Source organism: Ovis aries, chromosome 4 (genome assembly GCF_016772045.2).
Source record: "Ovis aries strain OAR_USU_Benz2616 breed Rambouillet chromosome 4, ARS-UI_Ramb_v3.0, whole genome shotgun sequence".
In the NCBI taxonomy this organism is placed as follows: Eukaryota; Metazoa; Chordata; class Mammalia; order Artiodactyla; family Bovidae; genus Ovis; species Ovis aries.
In genome coordinates, this window is record NC_056057.1 from 27,685,573 (window position 1) to 27,710,753 (window position 25,181).

Genomic DNA, 25,181 nt, shown 5'->3' on the forward strand with positions numbered 1-25,181 from the left:
GACAGATTTTTCTGTGGCAGCTAACAGGGAGCATCTGCCGCTGGCACTGACTACCAGGAAGATGGATGTTCTCTGGTGCAAGTTGGATTTTGAGGAAAGAACAGTATTCTCAAAACTTCACAAAGACCTCAGGATATGACTTATGAACTTATGCCACTGAACTCATGCCATAAAGGTCACTCAACTCTGAATCTCCATTTGTGCATCTTTAATGATCACAACAGACTGGTTCCAAACAGGAAAGGGGTATGTCAAGGCTGTATATTGTCACCCTGCTTATTTAACTTGTATGCAGAGTACATCATGAGAAACTGGGCTGGAAGAAGCACAAGCTGGAATCAAGATTGCCGGAAGAAATGTCAATAACCTCAGATATGCAGATGACACCACCCTTATGGCAGAAAGTGAAGAGGAACTAAAAAGCCTCTTGATGAAAGTGAAAGAGGAGAGTGAAAAAGTTGGCTTAAAGCTCAACATTCAGAAAATGAAGTTCATGACATCTGGTCCCATCACTTCATGGGAAATAGATGGGGAAAACAGTGGAAACAGTGTCAGACTTTATTTTTGAGGGCTCCAAAATCACTGCAGGTGGTGACTGCAGCCAAGAAATTAAAAGATGCTTACTCCTTGGAAGAAAAGTTATGACCAACCTAGATAGCATATTGAAAAGCAGAGACATTACTTTGCCAACAAAGGTCTGTCTAGTCAAGGCTATGGTTTTCCTGTGGTCATGTATGGATGTGAGAGTTGGACTGTCAAGAAAGCTGAGTGCCGAAGAATTGATGCATTTGAACTGTGGTGTTGAAAAAAACTCTTGAGAGTCCCTTGGACTGCAAGATCCAACCAGTCCATTCTAAAGGAGATCAGCCCTGGGATTTCTTTGGAAGGAATGATGCTAAAGCTGAAACTCCAGTACTTTGGCCACCTCATGCGAAGAGTTGACTCATTGGAAAAGACTCTGATGCTGGGTGAGATTGGGGGCAGGAGGAGAAGGGGACAACAGAGGATGAGATGGCTGGATGGCATCACGGACTCGATGGATGTGAGTCTGAGTGAACTCTGGGCGTTGGTGATGGACAGGGAGGCCTGGCGTGCTGCGATTCATGTGGTCGCAAAGAGTTGGACACGACTGAGCGACTGAACTGAACTGACTGAATGTTCACAGGGTTTTGTAGTAACAAAATAGGTTTTACTCACAAAATAGGTTTTTTACTGTAAATGAGGATACTGAGGTTCAAAGCACTGAAGCAACTATCTAGTATCTATTAGCAAGGAGATGGTAGGACTGGGGTAAAACCCCAATTTCCTCTCCCAGAAAATGGTCTTTCTTTTGACCACTCATTTATTAATTCATTTGCTCATACTTCACCTGATCTAAAACCTTTAACCTTCTTTCTTACTATGACCATTACAGATATCTTCTTATCCACCTGTGTTTAAAGCAATGGTGCCATTTTTGATACTCTGCTCTGCTCCACATCAGATTGGCTTCAGTTTTGATTGACTCTCTTCCATTTTTGTTGCTAATTTTTAGCACTTATTACTTTTTGCCACAACCATCATAGTAGTCTTCCGATCAGTCTATTTTTGTTCTCTGCTCCTTTAACCTAATTGCACAATACTGCCTAGTGACTCCTACAGAGAACAAATCTGACTACTTCATTTCTCATAAAACTTTCATGGCTTGCTACGGTCTACAAAAATTGCCAATACTCATGAGTTATTCCTAGTGTTCAGTGTATAGGGTGAACCACGTTTCCAGCCTTCTCCCTCAGTGTACTCCTTCGCATGCATGATATCTGTTTTTTTGGAAGCTTGTCTGATAAGAAGCCCTGAAGGCTTACTAAAACACAGGTTCCCAGGCCCTATTTGAACCTACTTAACCAGTAGTCTCAGGAATTTGCAATACTTTGTAGGGTGCCATAAGGCTTGGTGGTTTTTGGAGAGGTTCAGAGCAGAGGTACACAGCTGTGACCACCCAGATGTTCCTGCTAACACTGTGTGTTGAGGAAACAGCCAGGACCACGTGACATTATGCGACTTCATCATACCTGTGTTCTGTCCACTCTTTCACACACATCACTAAGGTGCAAACCAAGGGCTGAAAAACCCAAAGACTCATTAATTACAGTGAATTTTCCAAAGAGGTGATTTTCTCACATCTATATGAGCATGAGATATTTTGTGACTACAATATGAAATACATAAGACAGTTTAACTTGTAAATAAATATTTAGCTGGCATAAGAATCGTCTCACCTCTATATAATATATATAGAATTTAGGGAGAGAGAAGGAAAAAGAGACACACAAAGAGACAGAGACTGTCAGATTGACCCAAGAGGCACACATGTATATATATATATATATGACTTGTTTTTCCCCCAAAATGATTTAAGTTGGATTATAAAAAGACCAGCAAGATAGAAGTTTTACAAAATAAGATTATGAAACAAGAGATAGATAATGACCAGAAAATACAATGGAGTAGTCAGTGTTGTGTGAAACTCTGTATTATCACTGAAATGACTGTTAAATAGTACATTGAAATGAAGATCTTTGTTTTCCTCTTTTTCTTATATCCTTCCCAATTTGTACCACTAATCAGCAAATTTACCTAGCTTTTAACATCTCTTCTGCTTGTCATATATACACAAATTTTTTTCTTCTCAGTAATTTGTTTTCCCCAAATTCCTTTTAAATGTAGTATTTTTATGAACCTCAGATCTTAAAAATTGCAATTAAAATTATAGTGTGTAGTTGTTTTGTTTCTAAAAAGGTAAAATTTAGACCCTTTGACTATCATACAAATTAGGCTTAGAACTAAGTACAGATAGATGTTTAATTGAAAGGTGAAGAAATAATTTTAAATTCCTAAGTTAACTAAGACATTTAATGATATATTCCAAAATGATAAAGTAATGTGAATACTAATTTATTCTTTTCTGCATTTAGTCATTCATCCATCCATTCATCCACAGCACATTTATTAAAAACCTACTGTGCAAAGTGCTAGAACAGATGTATACCCTTAAAGTTTTGCTATATCTTGATATTTGCTGAATAACACTGACTCTTTTAGAGCTGAAGAAAGATGAGTGGATCAGTGTTGCCATCCTGGCTTTGTTTGCTTCAACACTAAAATACTTTTTTTCTTATTGATTTTATATTTCAAATATGTTTGCATTTTTATTCTCTACTCAGCATTCTGAATTTTTTTTTTTGAGAATTGTAGTATGTTTAGTGATGAAATTGATGGATCTGCTATTGTCCTGGGAGGAAGGTTCTCTGTTTTCCAGGTGAGACAAACTGGTCTAGGATATGTACTCTTAATTTGTTCCCTGACCTGCTTTTATTGTATCAGCATCCCATCCAGGCTTTAGTCACCTCTTACACAGAGAGAGACTGTATGTGTTATGTGTGTTTGCACCTGGCTTTTGAGGCTACTCTCTTTCTTGGTAGGGAAGGCCATGCTACGCACACTCTAGGAGAGGCAATGGGAGAGGCTATTGTCCTTGTTTACAGCTTTCTTGTTCCAATGGAAGATGGCTGGATTTTGAAGTTAGGTAGTATGTGTGTGTTAAGTCACTTCATTTGTGTCCAACTCTTTGTGACCCAATGGACTGTAGCTTGCCAGGCTCCTCTGTCCATGGGATCCTCCAGGCAAGAATACTGGAGTGGGTTGCCGTGCCCTTCTCCAGCGGATCTTCCCGACTCAGAGATCAAACTGTCATCTTTTAAGTCTTCTTCATTGGCAGGTGAGTTCTTTACCGCTAGCACCACCTGGGAAGCCCTGAAGTTAGGTGGATTCATATGTAAATCCAGTCTCCCTCACTTTTTGGTCTTAGACAAATTATCTTCTCAGAGCATGTTTGCTCATTTTGTATAACATGGAGAATATTCTCTATCTGTTCGATATTTGCCCACTGTCAAAAATTTACTTTCCTTTCACTGTCTATTAATAAATATTTGTTGAACACAAGTGTTATTTTTGGAATTAAATTAGTTTGTATTAAACTAATTATAATTATTTGTTTACCTGTTGGGTTCCTGTTATGGGCTAAAATTCATATGTTGAAACTTATTCATATGTTGAAGTTCATATACTAAAAATTAATATATGAAGCCTTGGCCCCCAGTGTGATGCTGTTTGAGGGGTCCTTCCCTGGTATCTCAGATGGTAAAGAGTCTGCCTGCAATGTGGGACACCAGGGTTCGATCTCTGGGTTGGAAAGATCCCCTGGAGAAGGAAATGGCAACCCACTTCAGTATTCTTGCCTGGGAAATCCCATGGACAGAGGAACCTGGTGGGCTACAGTCAGATATGACTGAGTGGCTAACATTTTCACTTCAATTTGGAGACAGTTAGGTTTAGATTAGGTCATAAAGATAGAGCCTCGTAATGAGATTAGTCCCTTATAAGAAGAGAAAGAAGAGAAGGATTTCTCTCTCCATGAACATGTACCCAAGAAAGGCCTATGTGAACACACAGCCAGAAGGCATATCTGCAAACCAGGAAGAGAGCCCCCCACCCAGAACACCGAATCTGCCAGCAGCTTGATCTTGGATTGTGAAAAATGAATTTGTATTTTTTTTAAATTGGAGGATAATTGCTTTCCAAGGCAAACCATTCAGTATGACGGTAATCCAAGTCTATGCCCCAACCATAACGCTGAAGAAGCCGAACGGTTCTATGAAGACCTACAAGACTTTAGAACTAACACCCAAAAAAGATGTCCTTTTCATCATAGGGGACTGGAATGCAAAAGTAGGAAGTCAAGAAACACCTGGAGTAACAGCAAATTTGGTCTTGGAGTACAGAATGAAGCAGGGCAAAGGCTAATAGAGTTCTGCCAAGAGAACACACTGGTCATAGCAAACACCCTCTTCCAACAATACAAGAGAAAACTACACATGGACATCACCAGATGGTCAACACTGAAAAATCAGATTGATTACATTCTGTGAAGCCAAAGATGGAGGAGCTCTATAATATCAGCAAAAACAAGACCAGGAGCTGACTGTGGCTCAGATCATTAACTCCTTATTACCAAATTCAGACTTAAATTGAAGAAAGTAGGGAAAACACAGGACCATTCAGGTATGACATAAATCAAATCCCTTATGATTATACAGTGGAAGTGAGAAATAGATTTAAGGGACTAGATCTGATAGACAGAGTGCCTGATGAAGTATGGACAGAGGTTCATGACAGTGTACAGGAGACAGGGATCAAGACCATCCACAAGAAAAAGAAATGCAAAAAAGCAAAATGGCTGTCTGAGGAGGCCTTACAAAGAGCTGTGCAAAGAAGAGAAGAGAAAAGCAGAGGAGAAAAGGAAAGATATACCCATTTGAATGCAGAGTTCCAAAGAATAGCAAGGAGAAATAAGAAAGCCTTCCTCAGTGATCAATGCAAAGAAATAGACGAAAACAGTAGAATGGGAAAGACTCGAGATCTCTTCAAGAAAACTAAAGATACCGAGGGAACATTTCATGCAAAGATGGGCTCAGTAAAGGACAGAAATGGTATGGACCTAACGGAAGCAGATGATATTAATAAGAGATGGCAATAATATACAGAAGAACTATACAAAAAGTATCTTCATGACCCAGATAATCACAATGGTGTGATCACTCACCTAGAGCCAGACATCCTGGAATGTGAAGTCAAGGGGGCCTTAGGAAGCATCGCTACAAACAAAGCTAGTGGAGGTGATGGAATTCCAGTTGAGCTATTTCAAATCCTGAAAGATGATGCTGTGAAAGTGCTGCACTCAATATGTCAGCAAATTTGGAAAACTCAGCAGTGGCCACAGGACTGGAAAAGGTCAGTTTTCATTCCAATCCCAAAGAAAGGCAATGCCAAGAATGCTCAAACTACTGCACATTTACACTCATCTCACATGCTAGTAAGGTAATGCTCAAAATTCTCCAAGCCAGGCTTCAGCAATACATGAACCGTGAACTTCCAGATGTTGAAGCTGGTTTTAGGAAAGGCAGAGGAACCAGAGATCAAATTGCCAACATCCTCTGGACCACAGAAAAAGCAAGAGAGTTCCAGAAAACATCTATTTCTCCTTTATGGACTATGCCAAAGCCTTTGACTATGTCAATCACAACAAAGTGTGGAAAATTCTGAAAGAGATGGGAATACCAGACCACCTGACCTGCCTCTTGAGAAACCTGTATGCAGGTCAGGAAGCAGCAGCTAGAACTGGACATGGAACAACAGACTGGTTCCAAATAGGAAAAGGAGTATATCGAGGCTGTATATTGTCACTCTGCTTATTTAACTTATATGCAGAGTACATCATGAGAAACGCTGGACTGGAAGAAACACAAGCTGGAATCAAGATTGCTGGGAGAAACATCAATAACCTCAGATATGCAGATGACACCACCCTTATGGCATAAAGTGAAGAAGAACTAAAAAGCCTCTTGATGAAAGTGAGAGAGGAGAGTGAAAAAGTTGGCTTAAAGCTCAACATTCAGAAAACTAAGATCATGACATCTGGTCCCATCACTTCATGACAGATAGATGGGGAAACAGTTGAAATAGTGGCTGACTTTATTTTTTGGGGCTCCAAAAATCATTGCAGATGGTGATTGCAGCCATGAAATTAAAAGTCACTTACTCCTTGGAAGGAAAGTTATGACCAACCTAGACAGCATATTAAAAAGCAGAGACATTACTTTGCCAACAAAGTTCCATCTAGTCAAGGCTATGGTTTTTCCTGTGGTCATGTATGGATGTGAGAGTTGGACTGTGAAGAAAGCTGAGCGCCAAAGAATTGACATTTTAGAACTGTGGTGTTGGAGAAGACTCTTGAGAGTCCCTTGGACTGCAAGGAGATCCAACCAGTCCATCCTAAAGGAGATCAGTCCTGGGTGTTCATTGGAAGGACTGATGTTGAAGCTGAAACTCCAAAACTTTGGCCACCTGATGTGAAGAGCTGACTCATTTGAAAAGACCCTGATGCTGGGAAAGATTGGCGGCAAGAGGAGAAGGGGACAACAGAGGATGAGATGGTTGGATGGCATCAATGACTCAGTGAACATGAGTTTGGGTAAACTTGGAGTTGGTGATGGACAGGGAGGCCTGGCGTGCTGTGGTTCATGGGGGTCTCAAAGAGTCAGACTTAACTGAATGATTGAACTGAACTGAACTGCTTTCCAATGCTGTATTGGTTTTTACTGTACAACAAGACCAATCTTTCATTATATATATATATATATATATATATATATATATATATATATCTCCCCTCCCTCTTGATCCTCCCACTCTCCTCTCATCCCATCTGTCTAAGTTGTCGCTGAGGAGCAGGCTGGGCACCCTTTTTAAACAGCAGCTTCCCACTAGTTACCTATTTCACACATGATTGTGTATATATGTCAGTGGGAGTTTCTCAATTCATCTTACTCTCTCCTTCCCCTGCTGTTTCCACAAGTCCATTCTCTACGCCTGTGCCTCCAATTCTTCCCTATAAATAGGTTCATCTGTAATATTTTTTCTGGATTCCTAATATGTATGTTAATATACAATATGTATATATATATTTATCTTTCTGACTTACTTCACTCTGTGTAACAGGCTCTAGGTTCATTTGCCTCACTGTAGCAGACTGAAATTCATTCCCATTATGGCTGAGTAATATTCCATTGTATGTCTGTATCACATCTTCTTTATCCATTCATCTGTTGTTGGGCGTTTAGGTTGCTTTCATGTCCTTGCTATTGTCAGTAGTGCTGCAGTGAATATTGGGATGCATGCGTCTTTTCGAATTGTAGTTTTCTCAGGGTATATGCCAAGTAGTGGGTGTACTGGGTCATATGGTAGTTTTATTCCTAGTTTTTAAGACATCTCCATATTGTTCGCCATAGTGGCTGTATCAATTTACATTCCCACAAACAGTGCAGGAGGGTTTTCTCTTTTCTCCACATCCTCTCCAGCATTTATTGTCTGTAGATGTTTTTCATGATGGCCATTCTGAGTGATGTGAGATGATACCTCATTGTATTTTTGATTTGCATTTCTCTAGTAATGAGCGATGTTGAGCATTTTTTCATATGTTTATTGGCTATCTATATGTCTTCTCTGGAGAAATGTTTGTTTAGGTCTTCCACACACTTTTTGATTGAGTTTTGTTTTTCTGATATTGAGCTATTTGAGCTGCTTGTATATTTTGGAGATTAATCCTTTATCAGTTGCTTTAAAACACATGGGCTGTAGTATTTTGGTACAGCAGCTTGAGCAGACTAAGATAGGTTTTTACTAAATTTCTTACTAACTCCTAGGATTATGATCTATAATTTGTATTTTTGTTTAGGATCCCTATATTTAATGTACTACTTGGTACATAGGACTGAATAAATCACTGTTGAATACAACTTAGCTATAAAATGATAAATTAGTCCTCATGTTCTTATCATCATTTGCAACCTCTTTTGATCACTTTCCCCACCACACATACACAAAAAACCATGATGGTTTGGACAAATAGGGTAAAGTAAAAACTTACAACTTGATCAAAAGGCTTATAGGAAAAACTGTGTTATAGTGTCCACTGTGAGATTGGGTATGAAATGGAAGGAATTTAAATTCCGCCTCTGGTTTTTATTAGCTGTGTGGGTGAAAAAGTGTTACCTAATTTAACCTGCTTAGTTTATTTACCAAATAACCTTTACAAGCCTTTTTGAGCATTAAATGAAGTCATGTAATAAAGTAATGTGAAGGTTTTCTGAGTAGTTTTATCATCCAGTGCTATTATTGAAATATGTTTACACTCTCAATTCCTAAAAGAATGATTTTAGACTAACCTAAAGAACTCTCTTTTGACTATCTTTCTTTGTTCCAAATGTATTTCCTTGTGGCAGGAAGTGATAAAAACACATGGCACAGACAACTAGTGACTGAAGAGGAAATTAATGGTGGTTGTTTTCCCTCCAGGATTAGTAGTTCAAAAATTAAAAATAAAAATATGTCTTGCCAAGTTTGGAAAATACACAGATTGCTTTGATTATAGGATTATAATGGACCTAATTTTTTGACATTAGTATTTCTCTGATATTTATCAATCAAAGTGCTTTTTAAATTTAAGACTTGGATCCTTTACCTTTTATTTTATAAACTAAAAATGTATAATATAAACTAAAATCTTATTTTTATAATTTATTATCAGATTATATTTTAGGTGGATTTTAAGCTATGATGATAGATATAAACAAGGCTTTTCCCCAGCTATCTACTGAAAAGGCTCCAATTGTGATTGAGAAGATTATTTTACTCAAAGCAAGCTCATTTTTCACCAGAGATTCCTGCACACCCACTAGTTTGGGACATTACTAAAGATGGTGGAGAGGTGGTGGGATGAGATGGGGGTGCTGTGGAAGAAGGCAACCATTTAAGAAAATCTACAAAAGTGACAATAGATGCTATTATAGAAAGTCAAAATATTCTTATTTGAGGGAACAAACTCTATAATTTGGAAGGGAGAATGCAACTACTTTGAAATATATTTTATGTAATTAAAATCAAAATCTGTGTGGTTTGCTTCCACTCCATAAGTATTGTTTTGGCTTTTGGCTGCTTTAGTTGTTGCCTGATGGCTTACAAAGATTCAAATGTACTTCTTTATGAGTAAAAGGGAATTCCTTGGGTAGATGTTTAAATTTTTATTGCAGAATCCCTGTTGCTTGCTTCTGCTATTAGGCTTGGTAATATTCATGCACCCTGAAAAAAATCACTTTTAAATCTTTTTTGAGTGGAAAGGATCGTGAGTGTTTAGTGTGAAGAAGAAGGGAAGGCAAAGATTTGTAGGGATTATATCATTTCACTCAGGAATTGGCTTTGGAAAGTTCATTGAGGAACTAGCATTTGGGAGTGGTAGATATTTTCTAATTGCTTCTAAGTAAAAATCATTGGTTTTAATTTAATGAGCTGGAAAGAAATCATCTAGTCCAGTGTTTTACAAATGGCATGTCATGAACTATTAGTGTGCCATGAGATCTACTGAGTGGTTGCAGTTAAACAATTAAATAGAATAAAACACACGACACCATACCAGAGTGCATCCACATTGGAAGATATAAGGGTTAATTTCTATATGTGTATAAACAAGCACATTTCTGTAAATGTATAAATACACTGTATTTAATATGAAATGTCTTTTTCAGTATGAGTAGCACTTGTAGAAGCTTGCAAGCAATTGATTGAGTCTTCCCATTTTTCAGATGAGGAAATTGAAAGAGCTGACTCCCAGTTTTTTTGAGGGGGGTCTTCTTGAGGTGGCTTATCTATCAATGGGTCTCTCTCTCATTATTAGAATTTGTTCTGATCACCTATGCATCTTTTACATTCCCTGCCTTATAACTGAAAATTTCTGTAGTTTTGTTAAAGGAGTTATGTCGAAGATGCTGATTCTGGGGAGATGAGTCTTCACTGAGTCTCTGAGCAGCTTGCTGTGGGGTGCTGGTACTTGTGATACCCAGTGGAAAAAAACAGAGCCTTTCTCCATTGATAAGGCCAGTTATTTTTTATAGGTTCAATCAGGTGGAAAGTTGGAGTGATGACCTGATAGAGTTCATCAGTAGATGCAGGTAATCTAACACTTGTTTCAGTTCAGTTCCACAAATATATATTGAATTCTTGCTTTGTGGCAGGTATTTTGCCAGCCACTTACCTTCTCCTCTGTAAAAAATAAATATTCAAACAATTTGATCCCTCACTTTGTTTGTGGGATATCCTTTTGAATTTACCAAATATGAGATATTTTGAGATTGTTTGCCAAAGATAATAGAGATATAGGTCCATGTTTTATAACACAATATGCCACTTTGGAACTCTGGTATGCTTTATCTGTAAGTGTTCTGGCATCTTGAACTCAACCTTTCAATAATTAGAAAGTCATACAGTGATCAAGTTCATGTAGAATTTTTTTTTTTCTATCTTACTTTTATAACACATTGATTTTTATTGAACTTTCTCCCTGTTGCTATTTACAAAGTGTCAGTTCTACACTAAGAGCTGATGGAGGTTTTTAAAAAAATTTTCTCTGACAATCAGACAATCAAGGCAGCAGAACCAAGGGGGACCCCTGTCTGGATGCCATGTGGAATTTTGTCCTTCCCATGCTGTTGCTGTTTTTTTGTTTGCCTTTCTGTGTGGCAGTTCCTGAAGGTAGTGTTCTGTTTTCTGTCTTTCCTTCTTTTGTTTTTAAAATGGTTGTGCAAAGTGAATTTCTTGGTTTAGTTTGGTTATTAGTTGATTATTGGCCACACAAGTCATTTCCTGAGGCAGTTATGCATCAGGGAGCAGTGCCCAGATGGCAGCATGAGCCTGCGTTTCCTTGACGGTTGTCAGTACAAAGTGGGATACCCATTAGGTTCAGGGCAGTGGAGAGAGATGGATGGATCACCAGAGCCTGATCTTGTCAGAGCCTGATCTGATCTTTTGGAAAGAGAAGAGTACTTCTTTTGTTTTTCAAGTTCTCAGTCTTTAAAGCCTCTACCAATGTGAGAGGCAGAGCAGCTATCACCAATATCCATCTTCAGAACTTTTCCCTCACCCTAAAGTAAAAAGAAAAAACCCATGGTTATATGCCATGAAGTGGGTAGCTGTAATTAACCATGTATGTGTTGTGCAGGTTTGAGGACCTTTCATCCCCAAGACAGTTGTTGAGTTTTTCTTCTTTCATACAACACTAGAAAAACTTCTTGAATGATATCATCACCTAGTTGTTTTCTGGATCCAAAGTTTCCTTGATTATTGCTACTTCACCTAAGAGGTATATTCCTATATTAACAGGCAGAAGTCTTTTCTCATATGACCACCTTACTGAGTAAGATCTATTTTGTTGTCTTTTAGTTCTTCCACTTTCTATTTAATCTACTGGTGTTTGATGTTTTTCTTGCCTGCCAATGTGGTATTTCCAGCTGTGCATGGAAATTAATTTTCTGTTTGAATAGACAATTCCAGGAAACTATCTATTAAGGTTATAGGAGGCAAAGAGAATGCTGTTTTACAACTTTTTTTTTTTTCTGGTATTCTTGGCATTGTAAGGGGAGGGAAAAGGTAAAAGTTCATGATTGGCAGGTTATTTTTTTTTCTTTTAACTAATATTATTTAATAAAAGAAACTTTGCCACTGATTGCAAAAGTGATCGATGATAGAATGTGTGTGGCACTGAAAAGATATCCTCTGTTTAAGAAAACTATTCTAAATGGATCTTCCATGCACTCTGAAACCTTTTTTGGATGAGAGATCCTTTTGTATATCTGACTGGTTCTTTCTGTGGAATCTCAAAATCTAAGATCCATAGAATCTTATCTAAAATCGTAGGGGCCAGGTGTATTTTGGAACTGAGAATTTATAAGATTTAAAAATAGTATAGTATGGAGCATATATTCAGTGTTGCATGTCATGTCACCTTCAAGGGGATCTGGGATACTTCCCCATAATAAAAACAATATTTCTGCGGTGAAATTCATAGATATTAATGCTAAATGAGATAAAGACAGTAAACAACTGTATGTCTTTCTAGGCCAGTTGTTGTTGCTAGATGCATATAGATTTATTGCCAAGTAAATTACAGAAAACCTTTGTTTGTTAGGATCATGGATAAGGAGCAAAACAGAACCTCCCCTGTACTTTATGGGCTTCGGCTCCCTTGGTTAGAAGTGACTTGGCTCCGTCTTCAGCCGTGCCTGGTTTTCCTTGGCCCCACTCAAGCTGTGGGCTTAGCATTCTCAGTGTTATAGACATTTTTGCTTCTGAGGCTCCACCTTATATTCAGTTATTCTTCTACTGATATTAATCTATTGTTTTTCAGCCATACTTTGCTTATGTTCTGATTCTTTATAGTAGTATATTTGCCATTTTTGTAAATTGCTCATTATATATATATATGTTGGTAATATTTCATTTTGTATATATATAATATAATATATATATATGTATGTGTGTATGTATGTATGTGCATATATATAGGGCTTCCCAGGTGGCTCAGTGGTAAAGAATCTGCCCACCAATGCAGGTGATGTGTGTTTGTTCCCTGCATCAGGAAGATCCCTGGAGGAAGAAATGGCAACTCATTCCAGTACTCTTGCCTAGGAAATCCCGTGGACAGAGGAGCTGGTGGGCTACAGTCCATGGGGTCACAAAGAGTTGGATGCAACTTAGCAGCTAAACAGCAACAAGAATTAGGAAAACTTCAAAAAGGAGTTGAAGCTGGAGACAAATCTTAATAGAGAGATAGGATTGGTTTAGATGAAGTAGAGTGCACAGTACTTTCTAGAGAAAGAGAGTATATTGTATAGAGAAAGGGTGTTGATGAGTGAAAAGCATATTTTAACTGTTGGCCACTTATAATGTAGGTTCTGATTTAGGAGCATGATGGAAGAAACAGGTCAGTAGGCCAGGTAGGGCTGTATTATATAGAACAGTATATTATAAGGAAAAGAATTGGACATATTTGGTATAAGATGCCATTGTAAGTTAAGGAATAGAATAAGAATGATATGATGAAAACAACTTTTTTGAAAATAATTGTATCCACAGTGTACCTGGTGCTCTCTGAACTAAAGGATGGGAGGAGCTGGTTTACATCCTTGTGCTGGAAACCAGTAGGAGATCATAGGACCTGAACTGAGATAATGGTAGTGAGAATGAGGATGGGAAAAGAACGTGAAACTTTTGAACAGTAAAATCATAGTGTGATGGTTAATTTTTTGCATCAATTTTACTGGGCCACTGGGTGCCAGTATATTTGATTCAGCATTATTCTGGGTGTTTCTCTGAGTGTGTTTTTGGACAATGTTAAAATTTGAATCTGTAGACTGAGTAAAGCAGATTGAACCTTTGTAATGTGAATGGGCCTCATCCAGCTTGTTAAGGCCTAAGTAGAACAAAAGTTTCACCTTCCCAGAATGAGAGTGCATTCTGCCTAATAGCTGTTACACTGGCACCTTGGTTCTTCCTGGTTTTTTATCACCCTACTATCCAAAGATCCATCTAGTCAAAGCTATGGTTTTTCAAGTAGTCATGTATAGATGTGAGAGTTGGACTGTAAAGAAAGCTGAGCACTTAAGAATTGATGCTTCGAACTGTGGTGTTGGAGAAGACTCTTGAGAGTCCCTTGGACTGCAAGGAGATCCAACCAGTTCATCCTATAGGAGATCAGTCCTGAATATTCATTGGAAGGACTGATGCTGAAGCTGAAACTCCAATACTTTGGCCACCTGATGTGAAGAGCTGACTCATTTGAAAAGACCCATCAGGATGCTGGAAAAGATTGAAAGCAGGAGGAGAAGGGGACAACAGAGGATGGGATGGTTGGATGGCATCACCAACTCAATGGACATGAGTTTGAGTAAACTCTGGGAGTTGGTGATAGACAGGGAGGCCTGGCGTGCTGTAGTCCATGGGATCTCAAAGAGTCAGACATGACTGAGCGACTGAACTGAACTAGCCTTGATACACAAACTGGTACATCAGTCAACTCTCTGCAGATTTTGGACTTGCTAGCCCCAAAATGGTGTGAACCAATATCTTATAATAATAAATCTTTGTTTTTCTGGAGAACTCTGACTAATACACACAGGATATGAAGACTGACTAAATATAGGAGCCACAGATGAGTTAAAGATGGCTTAAAATTTGGGACTAAGAATTGTGGAGAATAATGACTGTAGTAATAGAAATGGGGATATTGAAAATAGGAAGTCAGTTTTGAGGGAGAATTTGTATCGTTTTGGTTTAGTTGACTCTGAAGTGAAGTTGGAGATTCAAGTGAAGTTATTTTGAGTGGCTGCAATAAGGTAGGCAGCTGTGTTGGTTAGACTGGGTGTGGCATCTTGGAATCTTCTGCAAGCGGGAGAACAGAAGTCACTTGAGAGAGCAGAGTCCACAGGGCAGTGGGATAGAGGAGCAGAGGATAAGGATTTGAGTCTGTTCAGGAAGGAATTATGGGGCTGGAGGAGAAAGATGAGTCAGTGCACAGAAAACTAGTTGCTGACAGAGCTCTCACTCTTGACATTGGTTTGTCTGTCTCACGCACTAGAATGAGAGTCCCACAAGGGCAGCTATTTACCCTCTCCTATTTCCCCAGCTTTAAATGTTGTTTTTCAGATACTCAACATCTCTGGACATCACTTTTGCTTTTTTTTTTTTTTCACTTTGAAAAGACTGAAACAGGAATTAAGAATCTTTGCCCTAGTCTTGACTTGGCAGTCAAGCAGATGTATAGAGTCATGCTTCACCTCTTAATTCCTGGAACTTTAATTACTTTTCCTAAAAATGTAAAGATTGGCATAAGAATTTTCAAGATTCCTTACAGATGAATAATACTGGGGAAAATATCTATATGTCAAAAAGACATAACCTATATCTTTGCAGTTCTCAACTGCAGAGGTAGCATTGAGTAAATTCAGAAAATAAAATTTATAGTTAATCTTCATCACCTCTTTTCTTTAACGTTTTTATTAATTTGGTATGAGTCAAAATATTGTACTATATATGAAATAAATCAAAGCTTTTATATAATGTTGTCTAAAAAGTAGCTTTGGATCAAAAAATTTTCTTCCTAAATATTGAAGATGTTTCTAAAATTTTTTTTTTACAGTAGGCCTAACTACTTTATATGGTCAAAATGAATAAAGCTGTTAAACAAAAACTCAAGAAAAAAATATAAGCAGCATTTTTCTTAAATTCCAAAAGCTGTAAAGAAATTTTAGTTTTCATGGAATTTTTATTCCTATTGCAAAGATTTTTTAATCTTAATATTCTCTCAAAAAGAATCAGCTTATGAAGTTAAAGAGAGGAATCACTGGTGAAAATGATTCTGTGTGTTTACTGTATTTTATTCAGTTATATCAAACTTACTCATATGTTTCTTGATCTATATTAATATCAGACAATCTCACAATACCCGTTTTTACTTTACTTTGGAAGAATACTTTCTGTTCTGAATGGCATATTCCAATAAGGTATATACAATATCAGTTGTGTGGGTATTTGGTCAATGTGTTATAGTTAAATTGTAGTCCAGGCCCTTTAACAGTTTTTTCTGGCTGTATAATTTGAAGTATTGTGAATTTGTAAAAGTAGTTTGGAGATAATATGACATCTCTATTTTAAAAATATACATTGTGTATGTTAATATACTTGACACAAAAACTACTGAATAGTTCGGGAATAAATGACATAAACTTTAATCTGAATTAATTAAAAACCAACATTTTCTTTACTAAATGGAACTTCTTGAGTCCCCAGAATGTTTATTGTGTGTTAGATATTGTTTTATCATTCTAATTGTCTGCCTTCTTTTTGTCTTCTGATTGTGTTATACAAAGACACTGTCTGTGGTCATTCTTGCTCAGTTACCATCTACAGTATACAACTTCCATTTGGAAATAATCTGTCTTTAACAAAGTACTGATGTTGTTTTTTATGTCATTTAATGTCTCTGTTACTTGCTTTGAGGTTCCTTAATTAATGACAATTAACACCTGACCTGCCTCTTGAGAAACCTGTATGCAGGTCAGGAAGCAACAGTTAGAACTGGACATGGAACAACAGACTGGTTCCAAATAGGAAAAGGAGTAGGTCAAGGCTGTATATTATCACCCTGCTTATTTAACTTATATGCAGAGTACATAAGAAACACTGGGCTGGAAGAAGCACAAGCTGGACTCAGGATTGCCGGGAGAAATATCAATAACCTCAGATATGCAGAGGACACCACCCTTATGGCAGAAAGTGAAGAGGAACTAAAGGGCCTCTTGATAAAAGTGAAAGAGGAGAGTGACAAGTTGGCTTAAAGCTCAACATTCAGAAAACTAAGGTCATGGCATCTGTTCCCATCACTTCATGGGAAATAGATGGGGAAACAGTGGAAACAGTGTCAGACTTTTATTTTTTGGGCTCCAAAATCACTGCAGATGGTGATTGCAACCATGAAATTAAAAGATGCTTACTCCTTGGACAGAAAGTTATGACCAACCTAGATAGCTTATTGAAAGGCAGAGACATTACTTTGCCAACAAAGGTCCGTCTAGTCAAGGCTGCGGTTTTTCCAGTAGTCATGTGTGGATGTGAGCATTGGACTGTGAAGAAAGCTGAGTGCCAAAGAATCGATGCTTTTGAACTGTGGTGTTGGAGAAGACTCTTGAGAGTCCCTTGGACTGCAAGGAGATCCTACCAGTCCATTCTAAAGGAAATCAGCCCTGGGATTTCTTTGGAAGGACTGATGCTAAAGCTGAAACTCCAATACTTTGGCCACCTGATGCGAAGAGTTGACTCACTGCAAAAGACTCTGATGCTGGGAGGGATTGGAGGCAGGAGGAGAAGGGGATGACAGAGAATGAGATGGCTGGATGGCATCACTGACTCAATGGATGTGACTTTGAGTGAACTCTGGGAGTTGGTGATGGACTGAAGGCCTGGCGTGCTGCAATTCATGGGGTCGCAAAGAGTCGGACATGACTGAGCGACTTAACTGAACTGAATTGAACTGAACAGTTAAGAATTCTCTCAGAAAATAAACAGTGTTATAACAGCAGTCTGATATGTACCTTTCAGATGCAGTTCCTCTATTCACAAAGTAAAATCTAGAAATATTATTTATTTGCAATTATAATACTTTAAAATTAATTTTACTTCTCACAGATCCCAACTTTCTAGATTTCTTGTGAAAGCGAGTAATTAATCCTTGAATTAATTTTCATTTTGTGTCCATCTGTATCCAAATTGAGTTGTACATGTTGGTCAAGTAGCATCCTAGTTCAGTTTGTATTGGGTATCAGGCACAAGGATCTACTTTTACTGTTTGCAATCAGATTTAAAGGAGATTAAAAAATAAAATCTACTTATTCAGTAACATAAAAAAGCATTAGTGAAACTCGTGACATCTTTGTTCCATTTATAAGTCACACTAATGACTACTTTGCTTCTCAGTAATTTTCCACTTGTAACATTTTATACCTGGATACACACATGTAATGCAATTGAACAAGAAAACAATTATCTGTCTGGTGGAAATAATGTACTTATCTCATTGAAGCAATTGACTTGTTTAAAAATACACAGAAGTTCTAGTTCTGCTCATACTGTGGTTACCTATAATTTGTAAGGAATTTCCAGGAAGAATTAAAACCCTCTGGTAGAATGGGATCACCAATTGAATCCATTGGTTGTAAATGATAAATTCTCATGCAGAATCTCTCTCTTATAGACACCTCTGCTTGGAACCATTTTGGATTTGAAAGCTTTTTTCAATAATCTCTGAGTTTTGGCTGGATCGCTGGAAAACTTCACTTCAAATGCTGTATCTTCCAGTGAAAGCTTCATGTTGGTTCTATGTCAGTGGAACGTTTTAGCACTTTTTGGCCTGGCTCTAATGTTTCTTGGCATTTTCTGAGGAGTTTGGCCCATCTTGTCTATAGGATCACACTGGATTCAGTATAAACTGTAAAAGCTGTAATTCATCTGCAAGCTAATTTGGGATTTTATTGAGTTTTGGTAATGGACAACACCATTGGGCAGTCAAAGATTCACTATTTTTAAGAATATGTCTGAGGACACATTTATTTTAAAAATAATACAGAGTGACTACTTTTCCTTTAGCTCAGTGCTTCTTGTTCTTGTATCTGATCTTTTCAGAGGTTAGTGTCCTATTTTAATTCCTTATTATAATTTTTTCCCTCCTTAGAAGTTTCTAAAGCCACTGCAGATCTTCAGCATTTTCTTCTTTCTTAAAGAGGGATTGCTTTGGCTCTTGGCTGACTTGTCTGGTGATGTGGGACTGCTATGGGTTTTCATTTTTTTTTCTTTAAAGGTGCTGCCAAAGGTAGTTAATTTTAGTTACAACATCTTACAATGTTGGTGCCTTAGGTACCCTAGAGATAGTTTGGTCCAGCCCTGTCATTTTAAACATAGGGGACCATGCCCAGTTCCTGGTCACAGGAGCTATGGCACTTTAGGCTGTAACTCCTGACCCCCTTGTAGCATAGCCAGTCTACTGAAGCCCCAGGATTGCTTAAACATATGCCCCCATTCCCTATCTCAGATTTTGTATCTTTAGGTAGTTTCTCATGTCAGTGTATGGCAAAACCAATACAGTACTGTAAAGTAAAAATAAAAATTAAAAAAAAAAATAAAGTAAAAAAAAAATTTAATTTGCCATGCTTCATATTAGTTTGGAAAACCAGCCAAAATTTTTGTTTTGTATTTGGTTGGGATTCCAGAGTATAAACGAATATAGGAAAGAGGACAGATTCAGAATAACTGCATAATAATTACAAACAATGTTGGGTTTTAGAACATGTCATAGACCCAAGTCTGAACCTGGCTTCCTGTGCCTCTCCCAAACCGCTATTGAACTAAGCCACTGGGTCATGGATGGAAAGTGTGGAACTAACTGCATGTCCCCATCCAACTCCCATGAATGACCACCCTCAGGGAGGAGTGCCTCTGAGAGACTCCAAGAGCCAGGACACTCCTGCCAGGATCCTGCAAGACTGTGGCCAATCAGAGCAGCAGCGCCCCACCCATCAGAAGCAATTCCTGTCAAGTCGCTTGCTTTCTGGTATCTTTGTCTTTTCTTTTTCTCTTGTTTTACCACCAGTGTCCTGATACCAATGTCATTTACATTTTCCCCCCTGAAAGATGAGTTATTTTCCCATTATTCTCCTGCATAGAGTTGAGAAAGCCAGGGTAGTGAAGTCATCCTAGGCAACTGATTATTTACAATTGAGGAAAATAAATGAGAATTAAGCAGCTGGTAATGAACCTTGTCCATGTACTCAGAATACTTTACAATAATGGGAAATGAATAATTTCTCTATCATCTCATAACCAGGCCCTTTCTCTTCTTCTGACATTTTTAAGAAGAAGAATCTCTTCTATTTGCTATCTTTGTTGAAACTCTAGACCCTGGCAAGCACCCACCATTATATTTTAAAATATATATTCAAGAAGATTCAAATGATTTTATTTGTTTTGTTTTTATGTTCCTCTGGGCCTGAATTAGAGGAAATAGAGGAAAACAATAGAATGCGAAAGACTAGAGATCTCTTCAAGAAAATTAGAGATACCAAGGGAACATTTCATGCAAAGATGGGCTCAATAAAGGACAGAAATGGTATGGACCTGAAAGAAGCAGAAGCTATTAAGAAGAGGTAGCAAGAATTCACAGAAAAACTGTATAAAAAAGATCTTCATGACCCAGTTAATTACGATGGTGTGATCACTCACCTAGAGCCAGACATTCTGGAATGTGAAGTCAAGTGGGCCTTAGGAAGCATCACTACAAACAGAGCTAGTGGAGGTGATGGAATTCCAGTTGAGCTATTTCAAATCCTAAAAGATGATGCTATGAAAGTGCTGCACTCAATATGCCAGCAAATTTGGAAAACTCAGCAGTGGCCACAGGACTGGAAAAGATCAGTTTTCATCCCATTCCTAAGAAAGGCAATGCCAAAGAATGCTCAAACTACTGCACAATTGCACTCATCTCACACGCCAGTAAAGTGATGCTCAAAATTCTCCAAGCCAGGCTTCAGCAATACGTGAACCATGAACTTCCAGATGTTTAAGCTGGTTTTAGGAGAGGCAGAGGAACCAGAGATCAAATTGCCAACATCCTCTGGACCACAGAAAAAGCAAGAAAGTTCCAGAAAAACATCTATTTCTCCATTATTGACTATGCCAAAGCATTTGCCTGTGTGGATCACAATAAACTGTGGAAAATTCTGAGAGAGTTGGGAATACCAGACCACCTGACCTGCCTCTTGAGAAACCTGTATGCAGGTCAGGAGGCAACAGTTAGAACTGTTAGCAACATGGAACAACAGACTGGTTCCAAATAGAAAAAGGAGTATATCAAGGCTGTATATTGTCATCATGCTTATTTAACTTATATGCAGTGTACATCGTGAGAAACGCTGTGCTGGATGAAACACAAGCTGAATTCAAGATTGCCGGGAGAAACATCAATAATCTCAGATATGCAGATGACACCACCCTTATGGCATAAAGTGAAGAAGAACTAAAGAGCCTCTTGATAAAAGTGAAAGAGGAGAGTGAAAAAGTTGGCTTAAAGCTCAACATTCAGAAAACTAAGGTCATGGCATCTGTTCCCATCACTTCATGGGAAATAGATGGGGAACCAGTTGAAACAGTGGCTGAGTTTATTTTGGGGGGCTCCAAAATCACTGCAGATGATGATTGCAGCCATGAAATTAAAAGATGCTTACTCCTTGGAAGGAAAGTTATGACCAACCTAGATAGCATATTCAAAAGCAGAGACGTTACTTTCCTGACAAAGATCCGTCTAGTCAAGGCTATGCTTTTTCCAGTAGTCATGTATGGATGTGAGAGTTGGACTGTGAAGAAAGCTGATCACCGAAGAATTGATGCTTTTGAACTGTGGTGTTGGAGAAGACTCTTGAGAGTCCCTTGAACTGCAAAGAGATCAAACCAGTCCGCTCTAAAGGAAATCAGTCTGGAATAGTCATTGGAAGGACTGATGCTGAAGCTGAAATTCCAATACTTTGGCCACCTGATGCAAAGAGCTGACTCATTTGAAAAGACCCTAATGCTGAGAAAGATTGAGGGCAGGAGGAGAAGGGGACGTCAGAGGATGAGATGGTTGGATGGCATCACCGACTCAATGGACATGAGTTTGGGTAGCCTCTGGGAGTTGGTATTAGACAAGGAGGCCTTGTGTGCTGCAGCTCATGGGGTTGAAAATATTCAGACATGACTGAGCGACTGAACTGAACTGAACTGGGCCTGAATTAAGTAAAATTTCAGGTCATAGAACTTTCTTGGAATTTTTAATTGATTTTTTAATTTTATGTAGATAGGTTTCACTTTTTTTTTTTTTTTCCAAGATAGTTTTAATGAGTATCTTGTTTCTTTACCTTCTACATTAGGTCTTTAAGATAGTAACCTATGACAACCCAGAGAACATGTAATAGTTTCCTTCCTTAAAGGGGATATTTTTTTCCTCTTAGGATTTCTTGCCTATTGAAGCATGTTGCACCAATGTGCAGATACTTGTTCTTAATTCAGAGGTAAATTAAATATAATTTAAAATCTGAATGTTCTGGTACTCATGCCTTTTCCCCCAACTGTTATGTTTACTAGTCATTTATTTCTATTGAGTAGGTTCAAGCCCATTTAGAGAAAAAATTACTGAATTACAGAAATGTAAATCTAAGTTTTCACATTTTATCATATTAAAATTTCAGATGTTCTAATACCATTCTTGGAATCAAAATCATCTTTAAGATGAATTGTTTCTGGAGACATTGTATAGCTGATGTCTCTTGAATCATCACGCTGTTTTTGCTTAAGGGGCATGTCAAGTCTGTTATAGTGTAAACTAGCAGATGACACACAGGAGACAGCACAGGGAAAGGCACGGTACCCAGTAGAAGGAGCCTGGGCGGTGGAGTACGGTGGAGACCGTGGGCTCCAGATACCTGGGTGGAAATTCAGTTCCAACACCAACTTTTGTGCTCTCTAATATTCAGTTTGGTCAATGCACAGTGGGCATACTGACTAATGGTATCTGCCTCAAAAGTTCTTATAAGGGATTAAAGGAATTAATATACATAATGCATTTTAAAACAGTGTCTGAGATATCATATGTGCTCTATAAATGTTAGCTGTTATACAGTCTTCCCATTCCTAATTGGGTTAATGGATCAAGTTTCATCTGTATTTTTAAGTGTTTTTCTCAGTATACTATTATTTAGGAAAACTGGACTTTTTCTGAGGTGTTCCTGGGCTTTTTTAAAAAAATTATTTTTAATTGGAAGATCATGCTTTACAATGTTGTTGTGTTAGTTTCTGCTGTACAGTAAAGTGAATCAGCTCTAAGTATACATGTGTCCCCTTTCTCTTGAGCCTCACTTCTTACCACCCCACTCCTCTGACCCCCAATCCCTGTAGATCATTACAGAGCAGTGAGCTGAACTCACTGTGCTATGCTGGAGCTTCCCACTAGCTATATATTTTAAACTTGGTAGTGTATATATGTCAGTGCTAGTCTCTCAATTCATCCCACCCTCTCCTTCCCCTACTATGTCCATAAGTCCGTTCTTCTATGTCTGTGTCTGTATTCCTGCCCTGCAAATAGGTTCATCAGTACCATTTTTCTAGATTCCGTATATACACATTGATATCTTGGCTTTATTTTTAAAAATGAACTATGCATCAAAGATTATGAGCCTTAATTTTATATAATTTAACATTAATAATTAACCTTGATTTTTTGTTTGTGTGAAATTATTTGATGTTTCAGACAATGTATTTCTCACTGTTGAACTGTATGTATTGGCTTCATCAGTGTTGATGTAGGCACTAAAATTGTCCCATATTCACAGTAGCTCACATTAAAAGGGAACTATTTAGACAGCAATTCTCCAACTATTGACAGATCTCAACAAGCATAAAATAGTTGGATATTTTAGAGGAATGTAGGATAATATAATACTTAGGGCCATAGTAGAACATTTCATAATCTAATATATGTGTGTTTGTGTAGGAAGTATTATGTAGGCATGCAAATTTCAAAAATATTGAAGGAGAAGTTCTGAGTGAGCCTAAAAAGTTTTACTTTGGTTTTATGATAATTAACTTGACTACATAAATACTAGGAAAATAATTAGAATCACAGATTATGTTCAATGCCTAAAGATATATGTTTGACAACTTTTAATTTTCTTTCTCCCACACACCACTTCCTCGTTTGTTTCTGGCACACCAGATGTGTCTCAACACAGTGGCTGATCCAGTAGAGTTGTATGAAAACCTGTTATTGTGGCATAACAAATTTTCTCATTTTGGTTACATTAATGAAATTTTAAGTAGAAGAGGATTATTTTGCAGATATTGTTATACAGATATAAGGGGTAGCCTGCCTTTTTCCCAAATCTCTGCATCAGTGCTCCTTTTTTAAAGCTAATGTTAAAGTTTGTGTCCATGTGGTGAATATACACAAAAGCTGATTGTAATCTTGTTTTTCTTAGACACCAAAGGGCTACTTTGAGGCACAGGAATGAAGAGGGACGATTGGTGGGGAAAAGTGGGGGGAGAAAAACAACAAAGCTAGTCACAAGGAAAGGTTTCTAAATAATATTCTTTTTTCTGTTTTCCAGTTTTTTTGAATAAGCCAATTAACTTACCGTTTTTTAGCTTAAAATTAGCTTTAATTTTTGATCTCCATGGAGAAAATAGTTTCCATTATTTAATGTACTAATTTCCTTATTATTCTTAGTCTTTTCTCAATTTAAATACCTGGATAAGTACTACATCCCAGAAACTAATTTCTTTCAAAGGAATTAATTTTGTTTTTAGCTTTGGCCTCATATGTGGTCCTTCTGTATATCCCTAATTGTGAAAATCTACTAATAATTTATTTAATAATTTTCTCTCAGTTTTTAATTATAGAATAAAAAATACTACAATTAGAAAGAAACTGTGCCTTAACATACTAACTTGTTTATTTTGTCTGTTTTCTTTTAGTTTCAGATCTTATTCTGTTTCAGTTTATATTGCCCTTTACAGGTATTATGCTCTTTAATGAGTGATTTTTCAAGAGCAGTTGTTTAATCATTTAGTTTACTTAATCATTCCCCTGATGTTAAAAGGTTTAGACTTACAACATTTGCTACTATAAATTACATCACCACAAAAATCTCTTTGAAAATGTCCTTCTTTCCTTCCTTCCTCCTTCCCTCCCTCTCTTCCTTCCTTCCTTTTTGGAGTTATTTACTCATTTTAAGCTTTCTGGCCTGGTATTGTCAGGTTAAAGATTTTGAATTTTTTATGGATCAAAGAATGTGATTATTAAAATACGGCTTTTGAAGTGCTTTGTCAAATGGCTTTCTAGTGTAAATTGCCAACAGTAATGTATGGGTTTATCTGTTTTACTTGTCTAAGAACCTGACAATATTGGAGATTATTTCTTAGAGTTTTTGTATTTATTAGTTAAATGAAAAGTAGCACTTCAGTGTTGGTTTAATTTGCATTTCTTTGATAAATAAAATGCTTGAATGTTCTTTTTTTGTTAAGTGTGCTTATTAATTTGATTTCCCTTTGTACGTGTTTGTGTTATTGACTTGTTTTTCTTCTGGATTTTATGTTTCTCTGTCACATTGTTCACCGTGCCC

General features: G+C 37.5%; 1 protein-coding gene and 1 non-coding gene across 11 annotated transcripts in view; one reads left to right on the forward strand and one right to left on the reverse strand.

Annotated features, from left to right (window-relative positions):
* HDAC9 (histone deacetylase 9) overlaps window positions 1-25,181 on the forward strand; it is a 1,063,328-nt gene that overhangs the window by 105,514 nt on the left and 932,633 nt on the right. The window lies entirely within an intron of this gene.
* On the reverse strand, window positions 11,585-11,705 carry LOC114114657 (U6atac minor spliceosomal RNA). Its single transcript, XR_003589277.1, has one exon. It is a non-coding gene; the product is annotated as a U6atac minor spliceosomal RNA (small nuclear RNA).